This window comes from Colossoma macropomum, unplaced genomic scaffold, assembly GCF_904425465.1.
Source record: "Colossoma macropomum unplaced genomic scaffold, Colossoma_macropomum, whole genome shotgun sequence".
NCBI classification, from domain to species: Eukaryota; Metazoa; Chordata; class Actinopteri; order Characiformes; family Serrasalmidae; genus Colossoma; species Colossoma macropomum.
Window position 1 is genome coordinate 4,536,600 of NW_023494800.1, and position 24,036 is coordinate 4,560,635.

General features: G+C 39.4%; 1 protein-coding gene across 1 annotated transcript in view; it reads left to right on the forward strand.

The window, feature by feature from the left end:
- The first annotated feature begins 1,222 nt into the window (after window positions 1-1,222).
- Window positions 1,223-24,036, forward strand: part of sema4d (sema domain, immunoglobulin domain (Ig), transmembrane domain (TM) and short cytoplasmic domain, (semaphorin) 4D) — a 131,631-nt gene continuing 108,817 nt past the window's right edge. The window contains exon 1 of the mRNA XM_036589027.1: window positions 1,223-1,373. The gene's annotated coding sequence lies outside the window, so the exon portion shown is untranslated. The remainder of the gene's footprint in view (window positions 1,374-24,036) is intronic.

Sequence of the window (24,036 nt, forward strand, 5' to 3'; positions counted from 1 at the left end):
AAGATGTTGAAAATTAATGTATGATAAGCATCAGAAATCTGCCAAATTTTAGAAGATTTGGACACCTCTGTGGCTATACTTGGACAAAGTGAAGTCACCGTTGTTGTAGGTCAAAATCTGTCCTTTCCCTTGTTTGCTCTCTCTCTACTTACTCATGTGTTCTGTTTTTGTTTTATTACTTATTTATTCTTTCCTCAAGAAGCTTATCAGGTCCCTGTATGTGAATTCTGTTAGGACTGATTTGGTGAACAGTGATTGTTACTGTAACTCTGTGAAAACCTAATAAAATTAACAAAAAAAAAAAAATCGGTGGCATTCCCCTTTAAAATCATTAGTATCGGATCGAAAAAGGACTCGGTGGTATCGCCCCATCCCTACCAACAGCAGAGTCTGCTTTATGCGTTATAGTTCACAATATCACACTGAAATCACAAGCGCCATGAACACCAGCTCCACTACCTTTCGGCCCTCCTTCTTTCTCTCTCTCTCTCTTTATCTATCCGGACTGATATGTCCAGACCCTTTACCTTTCTCCTGTGAGGGGTCCTCCCTCCCTCGGCTTATTTATAAGTTACCTTTTATTAGTCCCACAACAGGAAAATTCACCTCTGCATTTAACCCATCTGTGCAGTGAAACACCCACATACACACTATCGAATACACACACTAGGGGGCAGTGAGCACACTTGGGCAGGGTGGGCGGCCCTATCCACAGCACCCAGGGAGCAGTTGGGGGTTAGGTGCCCTGCTCAAGGGTACTCATCGAACTGGCAACCTTCCGGTCACAAGGCTTGTTCCCTAACCTCCAGCCCATGACTGCCCCAATTTATGTGTTTTGTTTTTGTTTTGTTACATATTTATTCTTTTTCTCCTTTTCCTTTTTTTCATTTTCCTGTATGTGAATTCTGTTAGGATTGATTTGGTGAACAGTGATTGTTACTGTAACCCTGTGAAAACCTAATAAAATTTTAAAAATCGGTGGCATTTCCCTTTAAAATCATAAGTATCGGATCGAAAAAAGGACTCGGTGGTATCGCCCCATCCCTACCAACAGCAGAGTCTGCTTTATGCGTTATAGTTCACAATATCACACTGAAATCACAAGCGCCGTGAACACCAGCTCCACTACCTTTCGTCCCTCCTTCTTTCTCTCTCTCTCTATCCGGACTGATACGTCCAGACCCTTTACCTTTCTCCTGTGAGCCGTCCTCCCTCCCTCATTCCCTCCCTCTCCCCCTCCTTTCTCTGGACTCATATCTCCACAGCGCTACATCCGCCATGCTGGGGCACACCGACTTGTCACGCTGCTGCATCAACTCTGCCGTCTTCTGAGTCGCACGGAGAGCAAACGAAAGTGGCTTTTTAATCGCCGGGTGAGTGAATTTATACCCCACTGCTACTTTTCCCCCGTCGGTTTGGTCGCTGTTGCTGTTTGAAGTCCAGCTGTGGGTGAACGGCTGATGTTACCGTGCGAGCTCGGGCTTTTTCCCCTCTGGGACTCTGAGCTGAACTCGCTCACTTTCCCTGCACTTGTTGCGCGCAGGAACACTGTATCCCGGCTTCGCCTCCCTCTCCGCGTTTTTTCCCTGCTTCTCTCACGAATTCCCGAGATAAAAAAGGAGGAAAACGTGCTTTAGCCGGCTGGACTGAGTTTATTCCTGATCCAGGCTTTGCTGAGCGAGTGAAGGGCAGCGCTCGGTCAGTCATGGCTGTTGTGTTTTTGTCCTGAAGTGTTTGTGTTTGTGGTTCTGTTTATTAGGACGAGGTTCTCGCTCAAACTGCAGAACTGTGAACTGGCTTCGGTGACCGTGTTCATTCATTTTGTTCTGATAGTATCTGCAAAGCTGTGCCAAAGGTAGTGTGAGATCTCGTCCATCTCACAGCTTAAAAAAAGATGGTTCTTATTAAAGAGTCAAAGGGAATGGTTCTCTTTAGAACCATGAGAACCATTTCATGCTTTCATGGCTCTTTGAGTGGTGAAATGCTTCCTCAGATTGATATAGAGTGTGTTTTGGTTCTATACAGAGCCTTTTTTGAAAATGGTTCTATAGAGCACCAAAAAGGGTTCTGCTATTGTTAGAATGTCAAGCTTGTATGCAGTAGCAGAACCCTTTTTGGTGCTGTATAGAACCATTTTCAGACAGGTTCTATATCCATTCGTCATTAATCTGAAGAAATATTTAAATATGCAAATGGCTCTTTGAGGGGTCTATATAGAACTATAGTCTTTACGGAAGAACCCTTGAAGAACCATCTTTTTTAAATGTGTGTACTGGTGTGTGGAGAGTACCTGAATGGCAGTCTAGGTCGAATGAGGTCATTTGCAATTAAAAACAATAAACTGCTTAAAACTTTGACCAAAAGTGTGGAAATGGCTCCTTAAAAAGGAATTAAAGAAAAAAAAATCTGTATAATCCGATTGTGAGATGTTATTCCGAGTGTTTTGGGGTGGAATGGTACATGGTAGAGAAACAAACTGGAATTTCTTTACATAATTGGTTGGAACCAACACAAATATAGCCATTTTATTTATTTATGTATCTAAAACGACCAGTGAATCTACGTTCATGTTGAGTTGTTGTATAATGTTAATAGTGGTAAATGTGAAAGTTTTCTTGTGTACTGTTTTGCCTTACAACACTAAATGTATCTCTCCTCCATGAATGGATTTAAAATTGAAGAGCCAAAGGGAACGGTTCTCTTTAGAACCATGAGTTTTGTACAGAGCCGTTTCATGCTTAAATGGCTTTCATGGCTCTTTGCTTGGTGAAATGGCTCCTCAGATTGATGGAGAGTGTGTTTGGCTCCATACAGAACTATATAACTATGGTCTTTATGAAAGAACCCTTGAAGAACCGTCTTTTTTAAATGTGTATATTGGTGTGTGGAGAGTGTCTGAATGGCTGTCTGGGTCGAATGAGGACATTTGCAGTTAAAAATAACAATAAACTGCTTAAAACTTTGACCAAAAGTGTGGAAATGGCTCCTTAAAGGGGAATTAAAATCTGTATATTTCAGTTGGACGATTAAAAAAAAAAAAGTACATTTTAAATCTCAAAACTATGGCAAAACGATGTCTCAGGCACCATAAGTGTATCCATTTTGTGTAACATTTGTTTTATGTGAGGAAACTTTTACAGGCTTTAAACTCTTCAGACGTCCGGTTCCCATCACCACCACTGTAAACAGTTCTGACTCTGCCAGTATCTCTAGAGGGGCACATTTCATTTTGTCACGCCTTTGTTTACGTTGTAATGATTGAATCCTGCTGAAATTTTGAAAAGTCGGTGGAGTTCCCCTTTAACAGGCATTTGCATTCTGTGAGCCTGGAGGCTTTTATAGCCCCTGATTGAGCTCACTTCAAATCTGTTTACAGCCTCCTGGAGGGCTCTGTTTAGCTTCAGGTCTTCAGCTTTGGATGTTTTTCTCAACTTCTTGAAGTGAAACGTGTTGGGGAAGAGAAAGAGCTTCCAATCTTCACCCAGAGTTTGAGCTTCAGTTCGATAAATGAATTCGAAAGGGGCCTCCTCCCTTTCTCGAAGAACTTACGAGCTCAGATCTAGAGCCCATATATCTCACTAATATCTGTTTTCAGTCCAAACAAAGGAGCCAAATGCTGAGTAATGCAGAAGTGTAAGCAGGGCTCCTCCAGTGAAAAGTGAGCCGGAGAGGAATTGCTGTGTGTCTGTCAGTACGAGGTTAGCACTGGTCACCTGTACGTCCATGGCCTTTTACCTCAGAGTGCTTGAAAACTGACCCAGGAGATTATAGGTTATAAGGTTGCTCCTCAGAATAGTCCCTGACCTGTTCAGCCTTCAGTATTCAGCTTTTGTGGACTGTTAGAGTGGATCTGTGTGGACCTGTTGGGCTTGGCTATGTTTTTAGTCTGTGCCAATGTTTTGACAGATTTTCCACAATATGCTACATAGAAGTGGGCAATATGACCGCACTTGTCGTTATTATCATAAATGACATCACTTTTCTGCTTTTCTGAACATAATGTTGGTGTCGTCAGTACTTAAATCTGCACTCTGTACGCTTTTTGTGTTTAAACTGTGAAGAGGTAGAATTACTGAGTGAGCAGAATAAAACCAGGCTGAAATATGGTGAGTGTGTGCTGCTGCGAGTCGCCCTGTAAAGCCTGAAATAATCATTTAAAAGTCAGAGGCGACGGGTCAGGAGTTTTTCATGTCACATCGTACATCTTTATGTATTAACGTCTCGCACACAGGCTTAAATAAAGGGTCCAGCTTGATGTTTAAGTCTCAAAATCAGCATTATACTGATGAAGATATGATGTCCTCAGAAGACACGTCGTTCACCAGGTTTTGTCTGATTCATCCGCTCGAGGAAGGGATCCGAAGTAAAACCCAGTTGTTGCATGCAATTACGCATTTCCACCAGAGAGGTCTCCAAATCCCACAAAACTTACGTAGTGCAGGTCTAAAGTTGTGCCCTAATGCCTAAGTGTGCCCTTTTCATTAAAACAGTGCATGTCTAAATGAATTTAGTACAGTGAAGTATGTACAAATCTTTTTACTCATAGTTTTAGGGTTTATTTATTTATTTATTTACTTATTTTTTTAAATGTGGCGGTCCTGGTTCTTTGTTGCCTGCTCCAGTTCAGTTTCAAAAACTAAACTAAATACCGTGATACTTATGTTCTTTTATTGTGAAAATGCCTTGAAGTATCGCAAAGATGTATTTTTTCCAAATGCTACACATCTTTATGATTTGAGATGCATGATGATATTAGAATCATATCAGTAATAGCAGATAATTGCTTAAAAAATTGCCCAATATTACAAGCTGATATTTTTTTAATTTCTTTCTTTATTCTGGAAGAGCAGAATGTTTAGGTGATGCTGGTTTACTGTGTTCAAATATTTTTATTTTATTCATTTTACTGCATTTGTATGCCTACAGAAATATACAGAAATGCAACATTTCTTTGTAATCGTAATCCAAATTTTGACATTTTGTAAACGTTTATCTATTGCCATCAGCAGATATGTACAATGAAGAAATCGGAAATCAACTTTTGGTCCAAATTCCCACATTGGTGCGTTCCCGGTGCCCTCTAAAGAAGCCGGCTGCCTCTCCGTGCCCTTTTGTAAGATGTTCCTCGCTACTCTGTTTGAAAACCAAGGTCCTTTTATAGATCCTGTATTGTCTGTCGCCTGATTCATACCTTTAGTCACCGAGTGATTCGCGCTCATTCATGGCCTTCTCCTTTGTTCCAGTCTTGCTGGCTACCCGATAGTTAATTAGAGCAGATGCCATCACATTCATCTTTTCCTAATGAGTTGTCTCGAACTCCCCTGAGGAGGTTTATTTTAATTAGTGTGCATGTATTTGTGGATGTGTCCACTAGATTGATGTCGATAGTGCGTCCGTGACTGAGCTGTGTGCTCGTGGTTTAACAAGGTGGAATCATGTCGTACAGATCCCGCTGGCTGTGGGTCAAACTGGCAGCCTGGTAGCTCTGTAAACCACTATCAGCAACCAATCAATGAACGGTCTGTTCTGGTGCTATTGGAGCTTCTGAAATGCGTAATACTTTGTGCTAAGGGTCTGACCATTTCATCATCTGTTACAACAGAGCTTGGAACACTGAAATTGAATGCACCACTTACTCACTTCTGAGTATCTCACTTATCTTTTGCAGGAACCGCTGCCTGTGATGAAAACTGGGCGCTAGGGAAGTCGAAATAGAATTCACCATTTGGAGATTCATCAAATCCAAATTGTTTAAAGCCTCGGCCGCAGCTCCTAGTATGTTCCAGGCTAATTAGTTACTGAGATTTTCACAAATAACGGAGGGGAGAACATGCCATTGCAGACCGTAACCAAACAAAACAACAATTTATTTTGGCTCTAATTAGAATCGTATGGGGTTTTACAGACTGTAGGGATATTTGCACACATCTGACAGGTTTTAGCAGCTCAATCAACTTTAATGAGGCGATACGTTAACCTTATAAACTGAATAACACTAACAGGCATAAATACATTCCTAAAATACAGGGGTGTCAAACTCAACCACTTAAAGGGCCATAATAAAAATCTCAACAAATCCAAGGGCCAAAGAGCGTTTGTATATTAATACACCAAAATGTCAACAGCAAAGTACAGCCCCTTGTAGTGAATCTTCAAATATTACATGTAAATACTATATTTAGGCTACATTAGCTACAGATCTCTTTAAATGTCCTCAGAATGTAGGTCTGTTAAACCTACCTGTGTGTTTGGTCTCCATATATGACGTCTTCTCTTTCCGCAAGTTCATTAATTCTTGAGATCACTTTCTGAGCTGCTGAGAGTTTCTAGTGTTTATGTTGGTTAAACTGCAGCTGAAAAACTATGGGAGGCAAATCCAGCCAAAAAAGAAATTAAAACAATAAAATGTAAATGCAAACCTCTTTTTGCCGTTTCTTTTTCCAAACATCTGCACAAATTTCCTGCCAAAACTGAAAATGGAATTAAATACCTACATTTGCAATTTAATTTTTCACATAAACACGAGCCATTTATGACGACAAAAATAAAAAGAAATTTAAAACAGCTATTTGTCATTTTATTATAGTCATTATTCTGGTATTTCATGGTCGTATCTAAACTGAAAATGCTAATAGAGAAAAGAAAATGCAGGCTTCACTTTGGCTTTGCCTTTTCTTCATGAAATGCAGAATACATGTTAAATCTAAAATCAAATTGCAATGTTTATGTTGTTTCTTTTTCATAGCAATAGGCTGCAAAGTTACAGTTTGTGATTCAGTTTTCGGCATCGACGCGCTTTAAGTGTCAGAATGTAAAGGCAAATGCAAATGAACATCAGCGCCACCTGCTGGAGACTTACTTTACATTTCCCACTTTGCTTTTTCATTTTCAAATTGACCAACATTCTCACATATGTTAGCACAAGGCGGGGCTACAGGGTACATTTTAGGACATCCTCAGAATTCAGAGTCAGAACAGCATCGTCCCTCGGACTAAACCACTTCGAGTCTCGGGGAAAACCATCATGTCTCAGATCTGGTGAAACTGAACATCAGACCAAACACCGTCAGACCAAACAGCATTTCCATTTTAGATATGACCATGAAATACCAGAATAATGGCTATAATAAAATGACAAATAGCTGTTTCAAATGTATTTTTATTTTTGTCACTTGCTTATGCTTATGTGCTTATGTGAAAAATTAAATGTAGGTATTTAATTTCAATTTTCAATCTTGGCAGGATATTCGCGCAGATGTTTGGAAAAAGAAATGGCAAAAAGCATTTACATTTTGTTTTAATTTCTTTTTGGCCGGATTTGCCTCCAATAGAAACACAGCTGGTGTGTTTGGTGATGTGATGTTTCCAATGGGGTAGAAAACTGCTGTCGTATAAATTGTTGTTGGGAGTGGGGTGTCAGTGCAAATTATGTTGCAATGCATGCTGGGGATTGTAGTGCTGCTGATTGTGAAATGGTCTGATAAAAATAAAAATAATTTCAAGGGCTGGATTGGGTTGTGCCACGGGCCTGATCCGGCCCACAGGCCTTGCGTTTGACACATGAGCCATAATACCAAATGATCTGCTTCAGATTGCAGACTTTGCTGACATGCCAGCGCTCTGAATGTTGCACGCTTTGTTGCATGTTGAAGCAGCGTGGCTAAGCAAAGTGGATATTGAATTTGTATGTCGTTACACAGAACTTTGTACTGAAAACCGCCTCTGATGATGGCATATTCTAAACATACTTTATTGACTTTGATAGCAGTGTTAACATATTTGTTTATACCAGACTTGCTCTTTATCTAGATCTGTTCACAAAGGACTTTGTTATTGGTCTTGATTTTGAAGTGCTCACGTTGGTGTAATTCCCAGACAAATTCAGAGAGAGTTAGAAAGGACCTGTGTTTGTTATTCTGTCCTTCGTCATGCTCTGTCAGTTAGTGAAACATTAGCTTTGAATTCAAGGTGGTACAACATAGACAGACCATTCTGTAATCGGACCTCCTTCTGGATGGACATTGGTCTTTTTTCCTGCCTGGTGAATCGCAGGCACGCAAGGTGTAATTCAAAAACAGAATGGGGATTTAAACAGGGATTATATGTTTGGTAAATGGCTCCACAGTGCACTTGGCTAGTTAGCTTTGTAAAATAAATCAATACTCTTGGCTTGCAGAGTGGACAGTGGCCATAAATTCTCCAACAAATACTCCATGCTTGCCATAAAAAGAAGAAGCATGTACATAAATTAGCTCTCCTGTTGTCATTTCTTTGACTTTTCCAGCAAAAACAGCTTCTGCTTGAACATTTTTAGCTGGTCCTCAGTGTTAGATATACGTTCACACAAAAAAAGGAAACACAGGTGAGTTTTCTTTGCTTTTTTTAGTGAAACACATTCTTCTACTTTCTAAAATGAAAAGAAAGTTCAGGCCAAGTGATTAGAAACTATTTTGACTTTTCATTTTTAGCCGTTGAGCTCCGTTTACTCCCATTCATTGAGGACTCTGCCCTCTGCTGTTAGCAGTCCTGTTTTTGATATAATGGGGGAAATAGGAAGCGGCAAGGCTCCTCATAAACCAGCTCTGGCTATGTTTGGCCTGCTAACTAAGCCACTGTTAGCTTAGCCAAAACACTACAGTCCCAAACACCACAGAACAGGTTCGATTTCAGCTTTCTGTCTCTCAAACATCCATCAGTCGATTTCTCCTCTCTCAGACATGAGTTATCATCTACACTTGATCCAGCAGTTAGTCAGAATCAAACCTGTACTGTTCGGGTCCGTATTCTGCTCTGTAAGCTAACGCTAAGTAAGCCGATCAGGCTACAGATTCAAACGCAGGTTTAATTTCGCCTTTCTGTCCCTTCGGCTCTGGTTATACAACTTCACTCCCTCAGATTTGAATCGTTAGTATCTAAACTTGTGAGCTTTAGTTAGCCAGAATCAAACATGTTCTGTGGTGAGCAGCTAAGCTAGTGCTAACCAGCTCCTCTGTCCTAGTTAGCAGCACTGTTTAATATTTCAGTTGTTAGTTAGATTGTTTGGCATTTATTGAACGTCGGCTTGAAAATCATATAATTTCCACTATTTTGGTGACCATGTAAGCGCACTAAATTTTCGATTATTTTAGATTTTGACAAACACAGGACGCAAAATCAAAAGCTTTCACATCACTTACAATATGTTTACGCTCTCACAAACCGTGTAATGCCGTATACCGCTGCAATACTTATGAGATGGCTTGCCCCCCACCCTATAAAAATATATAAAAATAAATAAAATATTGACATTTTAACACAGTATTGAATCTGGTAATCTGTAAGATGCATGCATTTATTTATTTATTTATTTGGCGATTATTTGCTGACAATGATGTGATTCTGATTCCTAGCCAAGTGATGGGTGCAGCTGCAACTAAATAGATATGACTGCATTTGATGTGGTAGTAAACCTTTCCAGTAGCCTAACATCCTTACTAGGGGTGGAGTGATTCATAAAATTCAGTATTCAGTATGAAACAGTGGTGTCTGTAATTAGCGGATTTTCGAAACAGCAAAAATGACCTTACCTTAATATTTTAATATACTGCAGCATTTCCGTTATAAAAGTTCCGTATTTGAAACAGACGTTTAGTGTTGTGATCTAATGCTCCAGGCACGAGCCAACACAATACAATGATGCAGTACGATGAATTCGTATACAAAAATATGGGCACATCATGTATAGAGAACACACTTCTGGACTTTTTAATTTTACTTGCTATTTATTTGCTGAATTTATAAATGTATCTTATTTGGGGAAAACACCATAAAATGTGGCCTGTGCAATGTGTGTTAAATTCAGCAAATAAATCGAAATTGTGCGCTAACATTTTGCAGAAAAAATCCATATTTAATTGTGTTCTCTGTAGAGGATATGTGAACTTAATTTTCTAAATGAGAAAATATCAAAACATGTCATTTGACCAGGGAGTTTGGTTGCTTCTTAATGGTCTAACTCATCTAAAGGAGGTTTATGAGCTCTGTGAACTTAAAACTTAAGACAGCATTGTTGGTAATATAGGCTATAATAAAAATTGCAGCTCATTCAGCCCTATGTTATGATAGAGTTCAATACAGTTGATTATGCTGCATCGTTACATCCTTATAAAACTCGTCGGAGGCTTGTAACGTATTTTCCAATCCAAAATCCACAGTGATGGCCTAACTCAGCCTTAGCTCTGAGCCAGCACTCTGATAGCACAGTGTATGTATGATCGAATGAAGCTCCGGGTCTTCTCCTTTTCCTTGCTTTGTGTGGAGGGGAGGACGGGCACAAGCTGGGTATCTCTTTCTCTTACAGGCATAGAGAATAGAGACGAGCTTTGTCTCGCTTTGCCAACGTCTTTCAGTGTCTGTACACAGCGCAGTGGGAACGGTTAGGAGGAGACAGGTGGGTGCCCTTATTCTGTTACAACACTGGAAAGTACCCGCTGGGCTGAAATGGCCCAGTGTAGCCCGGTTTCAAAGTTTCCCGTTCATTACTAGACAAATTACAAATCTAGTCAGTTACAGGGGGCATCGGCCACTCCTGTGACCCGTTTTCTTGTGACCTATTATGCAATAACGATAACAGCACACTGCACTATGTTGTTCCATTAGCATGGATTAGAGCAGGACTTCTGTGACTGAGGAAGCTCTGGGTTCAGGCAGTTACAGAAGACCATTCACTCCACAGTTATTACTGTCAGACTGTAATAACTACACACTGCAGATTCATACTGGATTAAAACCTCTCCACTATTATTACTGTCAGACTGTAAAACTACACACACTGCAGATTCATACTGGATTAAAATCACTCCACTATTATTACTGTCAGACTGTAAAACTACACACACTGCAGATTCATACTGGATTAAAACCTCTCCACTATTATTACTGTCAGACTGTAAAACTATACACACTGCAGATTCATACTGGATTAAAATCACTCCACAATTATTACTGTCAGACTGTAAAACTACACACTGCAGATTCATACTGGATTAAAATCGCTCCACAATTATTACTGTCAGACTGTAAAACTACACACACTGCAGATTCACACTGGATTAAAATCGCTCCACAATTATTACTGTCAGACTGTAAAACTACACACTGCAGATTCATACTGGATTAAAATCACTCCACAATTATTACTGTCAGACTGTAAAACTACACACTGCAGATTCATACTGGATTAAAATCGCTCCACAATTATTACCGTCAGACTGTAAAACTACACACACTGCAGATTCATACTGGATTAAAATCACTCCACAATTATTACTGTCAGACTGTAAAACTACACACTGCAGATTCATACTGGATTAAAATCGCTCCACAATTATTACCGTCAGACTGTAAAACTACACACACTGCAGATTCATACTGGATTAAAATCACTCCACCATTATTACTGTCAAACTGTAAAACTACACACACTGCAGATTCATACTGGATTAAAATCACTCCACAATTATTACTGTCAGACTGTAAAACTACACACTGCAGATTCATACTGGATTAAAATCACTCCACAATTATTACTGTCAAACTGTAAAACTACACACACTGCAGATTCATACTGGATTAAAATCACAGATTTTGTTGGTTATCGCTTAAAGTACAGATCATTCCCAGGATAAACTGATCTCCAGACAGCAAAGACTTGCATGCGTTGCTGATCATAAGCTGGCACTGTTTTCCTTTTAAAAAGGTTCATTTGAAGTCTGTGCTCTTCATTGCCAGTTTTAAGGGAGCGCATCCACCCCCACCCCACCCCAGGACAGTATTTACAGCTAATTATCAGGCTCTTCATGAATAGAATGAAGCGTCTGTTGAGTCAAGAGAAGAAGGGAGTGAAGAATACTGGCCTAAAGGGTGGCTGAGTTGTTTGCCTTGGGCAAAACCTGTAGATTTACATATGAAACGCTACACAGTCAAATGTGGGTTTGCTTAATGTAAAAGTTATTTCTGTCACAGCAAGTTTCTGTGCAGGTTTTGTTCGACCTTCAAATGCAGCGTCTGTTTGCGTGATGGCATGTTTGGTTAATGCACGGTCAGCTGCTTGTCACATGAGCCTCCTCAGACCATTACCTTGGGCTAATGACATCAGGGCTGGGTGCTCGTGTTAATGACCCTGTCCCCTGAAGGCACTCGGGCGGACCCCAGCTTTCTTTTCTCACTGCTGATGTTTTCTGGTCCACTCTTTCTCTTTGTTCTGACCTTCTCCATGACCATGTGTTTCTTTCTGCTGTGTGAAAAGCAGCTGCAGGTAATGAGGTCAAAGATGCGCCTCAGCTTGTTAAGTGTTGTTGAGTTCAGTGAGCAGTGATGACACAGAGATATGGGTAATTAAAGTAAAGTGTACTTAAAGGGAAATTCCAAAATTTCTGCAGAATTTGTTGAGAAACTTACTGGACTCTGATTTTCAGTGGTGGTGATGGGAACCAGGGGTCACAATATCTACAAAGCAAATACAGCCATTTTATTTACTATCCAGACCAGGACTAGAATGTATGCATGTATTCTGAGATTTCATATGTAATGTTGATGATGGTAAAGTAGTAGAAAGTGTTTTCTGTGGGGCCTGTTGGCTTTATAATGCCCTGCATTGACCTCTGTGCCATGAATGGATTCAAATAAGGCCAAAAGTGTCTCAAAACTATCATAAAATAATGTCCCTGGCATCAGGCAGTGTATTCATAACCATTTAATGTAGTAACTTTCTGTGAGGGAACCTTCACAGGCATCAGACTCTGCGGACGTCTGGTTCCTATCACCACCACTGTGAATTCTGACTCTGTAAGCTTCTCTATAATGGTGCATTTCACATCACACCAATAACTGTTTACATCTCAGCCCTTTCATTGTTGTTGGAAATCCACTTTAATCACTCAGGGAGCCGAATCTGGTCCAAGCTATCAAAAATATGTTCCATGTGACAAAATCAAATGCTTCAGTGTTGCTCTTGTGGTGGTATTAGCAGCAGCCATGCTGTAAGAAGGATATTGGCGCCTATAAGGGGTCAAATGTTACAACAGGCAGATTATATGGACAGTGTATCTAGTGGGTGATGTGGTCCAAAATTTATATCACTGTATAATTACAGTTTCTGAAGGTTTGGGTATGTATCACGTTGTATATATCGCTGTTGTCTGAAGAAAACCTCATATCTCCATTTTTGTCGTTTTTCAGTTTTTGACATAATTTGAAAATACCTGTTGCCCTTTACATTGTGTGTAAATTTCATGAAGAACGGACCAAAAGAAACGGCTCAAAATGACTTGGGAAAAAAGTCTGGTTCCATTGACTTACATTAAAAATAAAGCAGGTTTTTTCCTTCTCCTGTAAAGTTACCATTTTTTGGAGATACAAGTTTTTCTTCTGACAACAGCGATTTGTATATATTTTCAAATAAAATCATTTTAGATATTTAAGTAAAGCTAATTTTGCAGTGGCTTGTTATTCTGGGATGTCCCTTCACCTTAATTAAGAACAATTTTTAACAGCCAAAGTAAATCTGACACATTTTATTGTGCAAAATAGTAAAAACAAAACTGAACATTGTTGTTAAACCTAAGTCAGTAGTTCTTTCTAACATTAGCCCCACAGGCCTGGCAGAAACTGTGCTAAGTGTTCTTTGTGTCTGAATTTCTACAAAGCTGAAGTTCTTATTCAGCAGCTTTGTGTTTAAATTTTCCGTTCCTCTTTAAATGGAGCGGCGGTTACATTCTGGCTCCTGTACCAGTGTCTGAATGTAACTGCTGCTCTATTTAAGGTGGAACAGGAATTTAGAATAAGAAGCCAACTTCAGCTTTGGTGAATTATTCAAATCATCTGTCTCATACGTGCATCCCGTACACTCGCCATCAGACACTGCTGCAGTTAGGAAAATATTAGTCATATTACAGTCGCCTGATAAAACATGTTAATTTAAAATGTAAAGCATCCCTGACTGAGCCGCTCAGGTAAACGGGATAACATTGGCATGGTTCGCACTGTTTCTGATTGGCTTTGTGTGTTAATGATGGTTCTGACAATACTTCAAAAAGAATTTCACCTGGTACACCGAACCAAACTAAAGAAGTTTGATGGGTCCACAGCAAATATGGTAGGTGTGAAAGTGCCCGTAATAAAAATTACATTCACTGCAGTTGTGTTATCTTCTTGAGAAATAATCAATTTAAAATCCAAACAGATTTGAATATTTGGCAAACATTCTAGTACAGGGCTCAGCAACATGCGGCTCTTTTACCGCCCTGTTGTGGCTCCACAGCAGAATCAGATTTGTAGGTAAAAATAAAATAATCCTCCTTTACAGTAAAATAAAGCTCTGCTGATCGTTCAACACAGTTTAACAATAAATGGTCTTAAACTCTGGAGTTAATGTAGAACTGCTAATTCACCCTTTAACCCTGAAGGTTGGTGCACAGACTGCTGGTCACCATAGCAATGCAGACAAAAATCTCGCCTAGCTAGTAGCCACCAAAAAGGCAAAGAGACAGATTTAAGACAAATATCGATAATTTAGAGACGAACAGACTAATTTGCATTTATAATCACTCCAGCTGGTTTCCTGATACGTTTAATCTGCAACGAGACAAACACTAAAAAGTCGCAAGGCTGTAGTCAGCTTCTCATTCACCAGCTTCTTCTTCGCATTCTCCCGTTCCATCTTAAATGGTGCAGCAGTTTCAATCTGGCACCTCGGGGAACGGGAAAATTCCAAAAAGAAGTTGGCGAATGAAAAGCGACTTCAGCCTCGTAAAAAGTCAAACATTGAGAGACATTTTACAAGAAACTGTTCTACTATTGTGGAAAAGTTTCCTGCTGGAGATGCGAGAAAAGCGACTATAGCTGAGCTAAAGCTTAAAGCAGAGCGAAGTAAGTCTGTTTTCATTTATATTATGTTTTTTTTTAGCCTATACTAGTTCATCAGCACATACTGAGACATATTTACAGCCAAGATGGTGAAATGGACATAAAATGTTGTGGCTCCCAAGATGGTTTGATTTTTGCTGAAATGGCTCTTCTTAACATTTGGGTTGCGACCCCTGTTCTAGGAGAAATTCAGACTTCTGAGACTTCGTTCTGAGCCCAGTTGGCTGCCCTGTTTTGTATTATAAAGATGTCCTGTATCGTGATGTCATGTTTATACTTCTACCGTTCGTCCCACCCTTAATCTGCAGTACCTTGGGTCTCTAGGAGTGGATATACTTCATTATATAGGTTAAACTGTAGCGCCTATTCAGGTATAGGCCTGTGTTTGTCAAATACACCTCCGTTCCACTTTATTTTAAGTGCCCTGTTCAGAATTAGGCTTGTTTGCTTGCGTTTCTGAGTCTTAGATTCTGTTTACTCAACTGTTTTTTTTCTAGTTAGCATTTTGGAAGTTCTCACCACAGCAGTTGGGGAGTGCTTAATTTGTTGTGGACGTAAACAGCTTAAGCAGCTCTATTGGAAGCATGAGATTGGCGCAGGGCATTGTGGGATCACACAGGATGCCCATTCTCATTACAGATATAATGTATTTTAAGTCCAGACTCCCAAAATGGCCTCATTCCAATGGTAATCAGTTTAGGCCTATGGGAAAGGAAGTTCTATGTGATTTTAAAGAATCTCTCGACTGAAAAGGTTTGTTATGCACTGCCTTCACAAAAAGCCATTGATTCGTCATGTCGTGACTTCTCAGATAAGACTGGTGGTGTTTAGGTGACACGGCAGAAGATCTGTGGGATGGGTTGTAGAGATATGAGGACTGGTTTGTTAAGCATGCAAGAAGAGCATTACTCGCCAGCTTCACACCGATGGTTACAATTCTGTCTGCTGCTGTTTGGCGCTTTTAAAGGGGTATTCCAGTGAATTATTGTTTCAATAATTTCTGCATTATCAAGTCAGTAAAACCTGAACACAGTCATGCAGAGTGGTTTGCTATGAAACACTCTGTTTTGGAGAAACTTACCGAGTCAGAGTTGTTGACGGTGGTGGTGATAGGAACCAGATGTCCACCTCTAAAAGCTCCCTCACAGAATGTTTTTACATGAAATAGTTACAAAAATGTCACCAGTGTGAAGCCCAGTCTCTTGTCCCTGACCTGATTTCACTTCCCAAGGACCCTTGGGCAGAGATAGCAAGTTGGCATGTTGTTTTGTTTGTTTGTTTTTTTTTTCCATCATGCAAGCAAACACATTTACCAGTGCTTTTTGAGGTTCCTTCAATGTGTTTTTTGTCAGATTTACCACTATTTTACCATCAACATTACATATTAAAACTCAGAAGACACGTGTTGGTTCACTGGTGGTTTTGGATAGTAAATAAAATGTATATATTTGTGTTGTCACGGTGACCCCTAGTTCCTATCACCACCCCATGAAGAAATCTGAGTCAGTAAGTTTCTCTACAGTGAACCATTTCATATCAAACAGCTGTGAATGACTTATTTACATCTGAACGATTCAGTTATGCAAAAATTTGGAAAAGTCAATAGAATTCCCATTCTGCATTGATGTCTGGAAGCAACTTCATCCTCCGCAGCACTGCTGTGTCTGATCCACTCGTACCAGCACAACACACACTAACACACCACCACCACATCAGTTATACTGCAAGTATATATATAGTGCGTGTGTGTGTTTTCATATATATATATATATATATATATATATATTATTATAATTATTTTTATTTATTTATTTTTTTCCTGATGGCATGACTGCACATGACTTACTGACAGTGAGCTAATAATAGCCACCTGACCGTGTGCTCCGTAACTAAGGAGGAAAGGGAAAATAGAAAACAAAGTTATTTGATGAGCCCTTCAATCAATTTCATGGAGCTTCTCATGGGAAAAGTTCCAGAGTCTGAACAGTCAAGTGTTTGATCATGTGAGAAAGTCCTTTCAGCTTTTTAACGGGTTACAGATGAGTTCTCGTCATGGACGCTCTTCGTTCTAAATGGATGCCTATGATGGACTGAAACAGGATTTGAATGACATCTAGCAGAATCTTTCAAAATACTTTACTGGGAAAAGCAGCTTTAAAAATACTTCATTAAAATAATGTAAGGATGTACAATGATATCGGAATCATCATGTATCAGCATTGGCAGATAAACAACCTCTAAAAAAGTATAGCCATTGGACAGATGTTTGGATTTGACCGATATTTCGAGCTGATATTTGATAATGTGTTTATTGAATTCAAGGAGCACAGAACGTTGCGGGGACAGTGGGTCACTGCACTAAAATATATGCACTGTATCCATTTTACTGCACTTGTAATCCTCTACAAGTGCTGTATCTCTCTGAAATGATCATACAGTTCTACCACTGTTTAACCATTATCAACGTCGAGACCCCTGGTTCCTATCACCACCACTGTTTAATTAAAAAAAAGATTTGTACATAAAAAATATTGCTTATTGGCATCGGCCTGCAATTCCCATACTGGCGCATTTGAATGTAATAGGACAGCAGGAGCGTTTAAAGTGTGCATTATCATCACAGACTAAACAATAAAACTCTTTAAACTTTAAATAACTTCAAATAACAAACTAAACTCTCTTTTCCACACTTGCACATGCGAAAGTCTACCAGATTGGAAAAACAGAGCGAATACTGTGCTTTTTTTTTTTTCCTCCTTTGGAAAGCTTTAAAATGAGGACGCGAGTTTGGGAGTCATTTCTCCTTTTCCATGCCAGCATTCCAGCAGCTTGGATTCTCCTTGGCAGAGTAGTTACAGCTAAACAAAACCCACAGAGCTGCGCTGGTGGAGGGGGAGGTGACAGCAGCCCCCCCCTTGACCTGTCCTTGTTCAAGGCTGCCTCGGTAGTCTGCACACAACGTTACAGACCGCAAAGTGCCCGCAGACGATTGACCTGCTCTTTACCCCCTGCAGAGAGGACGACTGTAAATGCCCTGAGGGAAAACACACGCAGGCGCATACAGGTTCTGTGCCTTCAGGCTCGAATGTCTAATTAGAACCTAACATGAATAGCATCTGCATAATGCAGCAGTTGGTAGGAAACTGTTTCTTTGTGTTCTGTAATACATATCGTCACTGTCATATCTCAGAAATGGCAGCTTTTCAGGAGAAGGACTGAACATTCTTAACTTATAATGGAAGTTAGAGGAGGGCGATATGGCAAAAATCTAATATTGCGATACTTCAAGAACTTTTTGCGAAACACGATATAATATTTATTTTTTCAGACGTCTGAACTGAGAAAAAAGAACCAGGAGTGCTGCATTTTAAAAATACTATGACAAACTGTGAACACAGTGATTTTTATTCAGTGTTTGGCGCACTGTGTTGTGCTAAATCCACTTAAACCGCACTAATTTTGCTCTCTTCATAATGAAATGTGCGGTTAGTGAGTGCTCTGCAGGGGCGGACGATATCCACAATATGTTCAGAAAAGCCTTTTGTATTGTGACACAATTTATCACGATAATGATACATTGTCATATTGCCCAGCCCTAAAGGAAGTGAATGTAAAAATATTTTTAATGGTCATTTCGTACAATTTCCATCACACCATTGATTGTGAAATTTTCACACAGTGTAAAGGTCAGAAAAGGTCTGCAAATTATGTATAAAAACAAAAAAAACCAGTATATTTTAGAATATAATCTATTACTGGGTATTGTCAGCACCTTCACAAAATGTAAATGTGTCACAATATGATACGAAGACATAACAGTAATAGTCAATGAATAAATAATGTTCGGGATTTTCCAACGGCTTTGAACACAGCTCAGCCAATCAGATATTAGGACTGGAAATAGTAAAATCCACAATATACCATTCCTATAACCACCTCACAACAACCGAATTGTGTGTTGCTACTACTACTCCACGGTATGAAAAAACCCTTGTGGTACTTAAGCAGAACTGGGCTGGTCAGCTAGCTAACAGGCTAAAAGAGCCAACAGCCTAAACAGCTCCATCATTAATATCACAGGCTTGAATTAAAGCATTTACAGTGTGATTAACTGCAAAACGGCAGCATAAAAGTCTAAAAACTTCAACTTGAATGTCTTACACGCTTCAAATGTTGGTGTTTCAGTCAGTTGTACCGTCAAACCCGGGCTGAATCCCAAACGTCTCTGTTCTCCCTAAATAGTGTTCTAGCTATGAAAGTGTAGAACTTCTAGCCTCTACAGCCAAACAGTGGATCATTTATCGAGTATGGATGTGTCTGAGTCCCAAATGACTATTTCTGAGCTGTATTTTGCTCTGTTGGGCTGCAGGATCCAGTATTTAAACTCCTACGTAGTGCACTATGTAGGGAGCAGGGAGCCATTTGAGATTCAGCCCTATAACGAGAAGAGGGCGCCGCTGGATTGATGCTAAATAAGACTCGCGGTGGTAAATTGGTGACCAAAAAGTACATATAAAGCAGATGTCTTTGCATTAAACAGTGCTGTGTTATCATATGTTCATTGTTATACAACAAAAAAGTTTAAAAAATCATGAAATGACTGCAATATACAGCGATGGGCGACCAGACTTTCTCCTCAGTCAGTGGTCCATGGTTGCTTGGCAGCAATACTATACTCTAAAGGAACTACATTTCTTGTTTACTTGTTTATGTCTATTATTACTATTAATTAATAATAATATTTTCTGAAAATGTGTGTATTTTATCATATTTCATGTTGGCTGCCCTTTATATAAACAATAATCCATGTGAGGCTGTGCGTTACTGCGATGTTATTTGTTCTTTAACACCCTTTCCGTGATAAAATCGCAGTAACTTCCAGCCTCCTGTGGCTTATTGCTTTAATCTACCACTAAAAGAATGTGGATGGATTGCTAGTCCAATAAAAAGCAACAGGGTCACAACTTACAGTTGTGAAAAATGTCCTGTCTTGCGATCACATATGGTAGCAATCACCTGTTTATTGGCCAAAAAGAATAATCGATAGCAGAGGAGCTGGCCAGCGCTGATACAAATGCGGTCCAGTAGAAATATGTGTGAGCGCATTGTTCGACCACTGAGATTTCAAATATTTCTGGCATTGCCTTTTTTGCTGTAGAGGATTATGTCTGTTACTGCGTGCTCTGTTTTTCTCCTTTTTCATTCCTTATTCACTTAAAGGAGGGGGTGAATACTTCCACACAATTGCCTCATTGACCTGATGTAATTTAAATGGTCTGCGTCCCTTTGAGCACCCAAACAGCGCCGATTCAGGCTCTGCGCTCACTCTTCCAGAACGGTGCTCACAGTCGAGGAAAGAAGAGATTATTGATTTTAATAGCAGCAAAAGGTTTGGAGAGGCAAACGAATTGGATTTGGGAGGAGGACAGGATGATGGGGGTTGAACTGATATCAATGTGTGCGTCATTGTCTCACCACAACACGTCAGTGGAACCAGATGAGTACTGATGTCCTGAGTTATGAGAAGTAAATTAAATTATTATTGTTAATCTCTGACCTCAGCAGTCTGGTTCAGCTACAGTTTTTCCATATTTGATGCATTGTGCAACCCCTGTTTTCAATATAATTGGATTAAATTATTTTGGTCATGCAGAATTATTTAAAAATACACAAAACTGGAGGAGCTTTTTGTGATGTAGTTGAATATTGACAAGAAAAAAGCTTATTGAAAGTAGCCCAAACCAAAAAAAAAGTTAGTATATGCTTTAATGCTTTAATATGTGGTTTGTGAGCTGATACAAATATGATATCAGTTGTTTTTATACAACAGTTCTGCTGAATAAAGGAAAGCACAGAGTCAAATGTGCTTTAAAGGTAAAAAGTAATATGTAAGTATTGTTAAAATTTCAATGTGTACCAAACTATGACTCAGAAACAGCCCATTTCTGTGATATCACAAAAGCCAGCTCATTTACATATCCATCTATTTAGCCTACAGCAGTTTATTTCAGTTAGTTTATTCATATTGACACCCTAAGGTGATCAGAGTGATCAGCCAGTCTTAACAGAGGTCATTTACATAGATCAGTCTTAAAGGCACGGTAACAGTAGCCAAGTTTACATGCAGCCTAATAATCTGTTAATAATCCGACTAATAGCTCAATCAGAATGGAATACGTCCATGTAAACACATCAATCAGAATAGACTAGTCTGATTGAGGCCACAATTTCTATCCGACTGAATGAGGTCAGTAGTTCTGTAAATAATCTGTTAAATAGAAGAATAATATCCGTGTAAACGCCTGTATCTGATTACATTCCCTATCGGAAAGTTTAAGTCCGTTCTGATCATGTTCGTCGCGTCATAGTGAACGTTTATACCGTTCAACACGGCGGAGCAGAAACTGGTCTGCAGAGGAGACGAAGTTTCTGCTCTGATCTTTAAAAGACGGCGGTGGGACGGACGTCCAGCTTATGCGTCTCAGAACACGACGTCTTCCTCTTGGCCTTCTTTAATAAGGACATGTGAAGGACGTTTTCCTGAGTCTGACATCATTTTAAAGCAATTAAAAACACAAGCACTGCTCACTGCTGCTCGTCTCATTCTGACTGGACTCACGTGATGCTCGTTGTCATGGTAACGTCTACACTAAGTGGTTCTCTACGCCTAATTTTGGATCTGATTACTTGTAGTGAGCATGTAAACAGAGATTTTCATCGGATTGTTGAGTGGTGTGAGAATAAACACCTCAGTCTTAATCTATAATCGGAATTTATTCAGTAGGATTGGCAGAAGTCTTTGCATGTAAACACAGCCATTGACAGCCTGTTTAATTTGGAGCCTGTTTAATTTGCGTTACCAGCATTTTCTGCTAATATCAGCCTGAATCTGTGGCATCTCTCATATATTTATAGCCCTATAAACTGATGAAAGAAGGAGTGTATATATGTGTATATAGATTGTTCACGTGCAATATCTGTATCTCTCTATCTTTCTCTCTCTCTCTCTCTCTCTCTCTCTCTCTCTCTCTCTCTCTCTCTCTTATAAAGGGCAGTTTGTGCACTGTAAGTTATATTGAACAGTTGGGGAAATTAGCTGTGTTTTGAGGGGGGTGAAGTGTGGAAAATCCCACTGGACTCCTGTCACTCCACAAAGCCTGAAGCTGTTTCTGAAGCTCATTAGCGCCCACACGTATAGAACCTCACTGCTGCTGCCTTCATATCAGCTTTTACCTTTCACATCTTAAAGGCATTTATCATAGAAAACTGAATTTTTCTGATTTTTTTTAATAAACAGTTGGATTGAAGCAGGTAAACATTTGTTGTAAGCAACTCTGTACACTCCATATAGGGCAGTTTAGGCTAATTATGAATGAACTGTTTTTGTGATGTCACAAAAAACCACCTCCTGTTCAGCCTACAGCAGCATCTCCCCTCATTTACTCTACATTTATAAGGGGTGTTTCAGCCTAGACTGACTTTTGAATGGGCCACAACACAAGACTGCCAATCAGAACGAAGCTCATTTACATGACTCTACCAGACTGGTTTAAACACATTTTTGACTTTGACTTCAGACTTTAAAATCTTTTGCTTTGAGTGACCCTTTACCTTAATTATGTTTATTTCATGAAAACAAATGACCGAACGTACACCACCAAAACTTTACCAAATGTTTCAGCAGTGACTGTTTTGGTGGTAACAATTTTATCTAATGTTGAGCAGAACTCAAAAATGCTAGCCAACACAGTTTTTAACAGTTCCACTCTTGAAATCATAATGTTTTTCATTAAAACACAGAAAAGTTTACTTAACTGCAGAATATGTGTTTCGGTAGTGACGGTTCTAAATGTTCTGATTTTCAGACTTTGGGACACGTTTACTTCACAACAATGGGATCTACCTGCTCACCATGTGGCCATGAGGGACAGGGATGCAGTCTCACTTCCTGCTCTAAAATGCAGGGGCGTGGCTAAAATAAGACTCCACCTACCTACAGACTAAAAGCCTTTGTGTTTCGGTAGGGACATAAAAACACGGGAACACTTTTTTAAGTTTTAATTAAAAAATAAACTTGTTAAGTGTAAATCCTTCAACCTCACTGTAAAAGAAATCAAAGATCTTTAATTTTTCCAGTGTTTTTTTTATCATGTGAAAAATGAATTCTGAATGTTTTTGGTACATAAAACTGCACCAATGGTGTAAGTGGAACTCATACGAGAAGAAATAAAATGCGTGTAGAATATTTAGGGACTGTGTAGACAGTTTTTGTTCACAGTGTATTAGATATCAATGCTTAGGGGTGTAACAAAGCACTTCTTTTCAGGTTTAATACAATTTATGATTCTGAGGACTCAATCTTGAATCGGAAAATATGAATCTTGAATATAATGAAATTATCTTCATTCTATAGATCTCTTACTGTATGCTACACTGGTTTGGCTTGGATAAATAGAATTTCTCAAATACAACTTTTTCACTGATTTGCAGTGTTGCCCTCTAATAAAATAAACCCCAAATTATTATTCATTAGTTTTTATTGGAGTGTTGGCCTTTGCACTGCTCATGTTGCAGAATGCTGCAATATGCAAATGAAATCCCTGACAAATCAAGCACCATTGAGAGGAACCATGACCTGAAGAGGGGGAAGCACCCTAAATAAATAAATAAATAAATAAATAAATCCATCCTACATCCTGAGTTTCTGTGGGTGCTTTACTAAAAAGAAGCATCCAGCAAACATAAATAACTTTGTCCAAAAGTAATAAGAGCATAATTTAAATATTATAATAACCAAGTTTTAAGCATTTAGTAATGCATTTATAATCTAATGTAAGTTATATGGTAATTGCAGTATATAGTAATGCAATCGTGTGGGATTCCGTCTGTATCGGTCAGTCTGAAGGGACAGTGGTGATCAGATCAGTGTTGTTGTACATAAAAGCAGTTTTGTGATTTGTCTCCTGCTGTGGTCACAGTTAGGATGTAAGTGAGGAAAGCCTGAAATGGGGGCTCCTCTGAAGAGCAGACTGGAGCTAATTTACAGCAGACAGCTGGGGCAGCGGACCCCCTTCACTTGCCACGGAGCACGCCATGACCCCATAAACAATAGCACACGCACACACTCGCCAC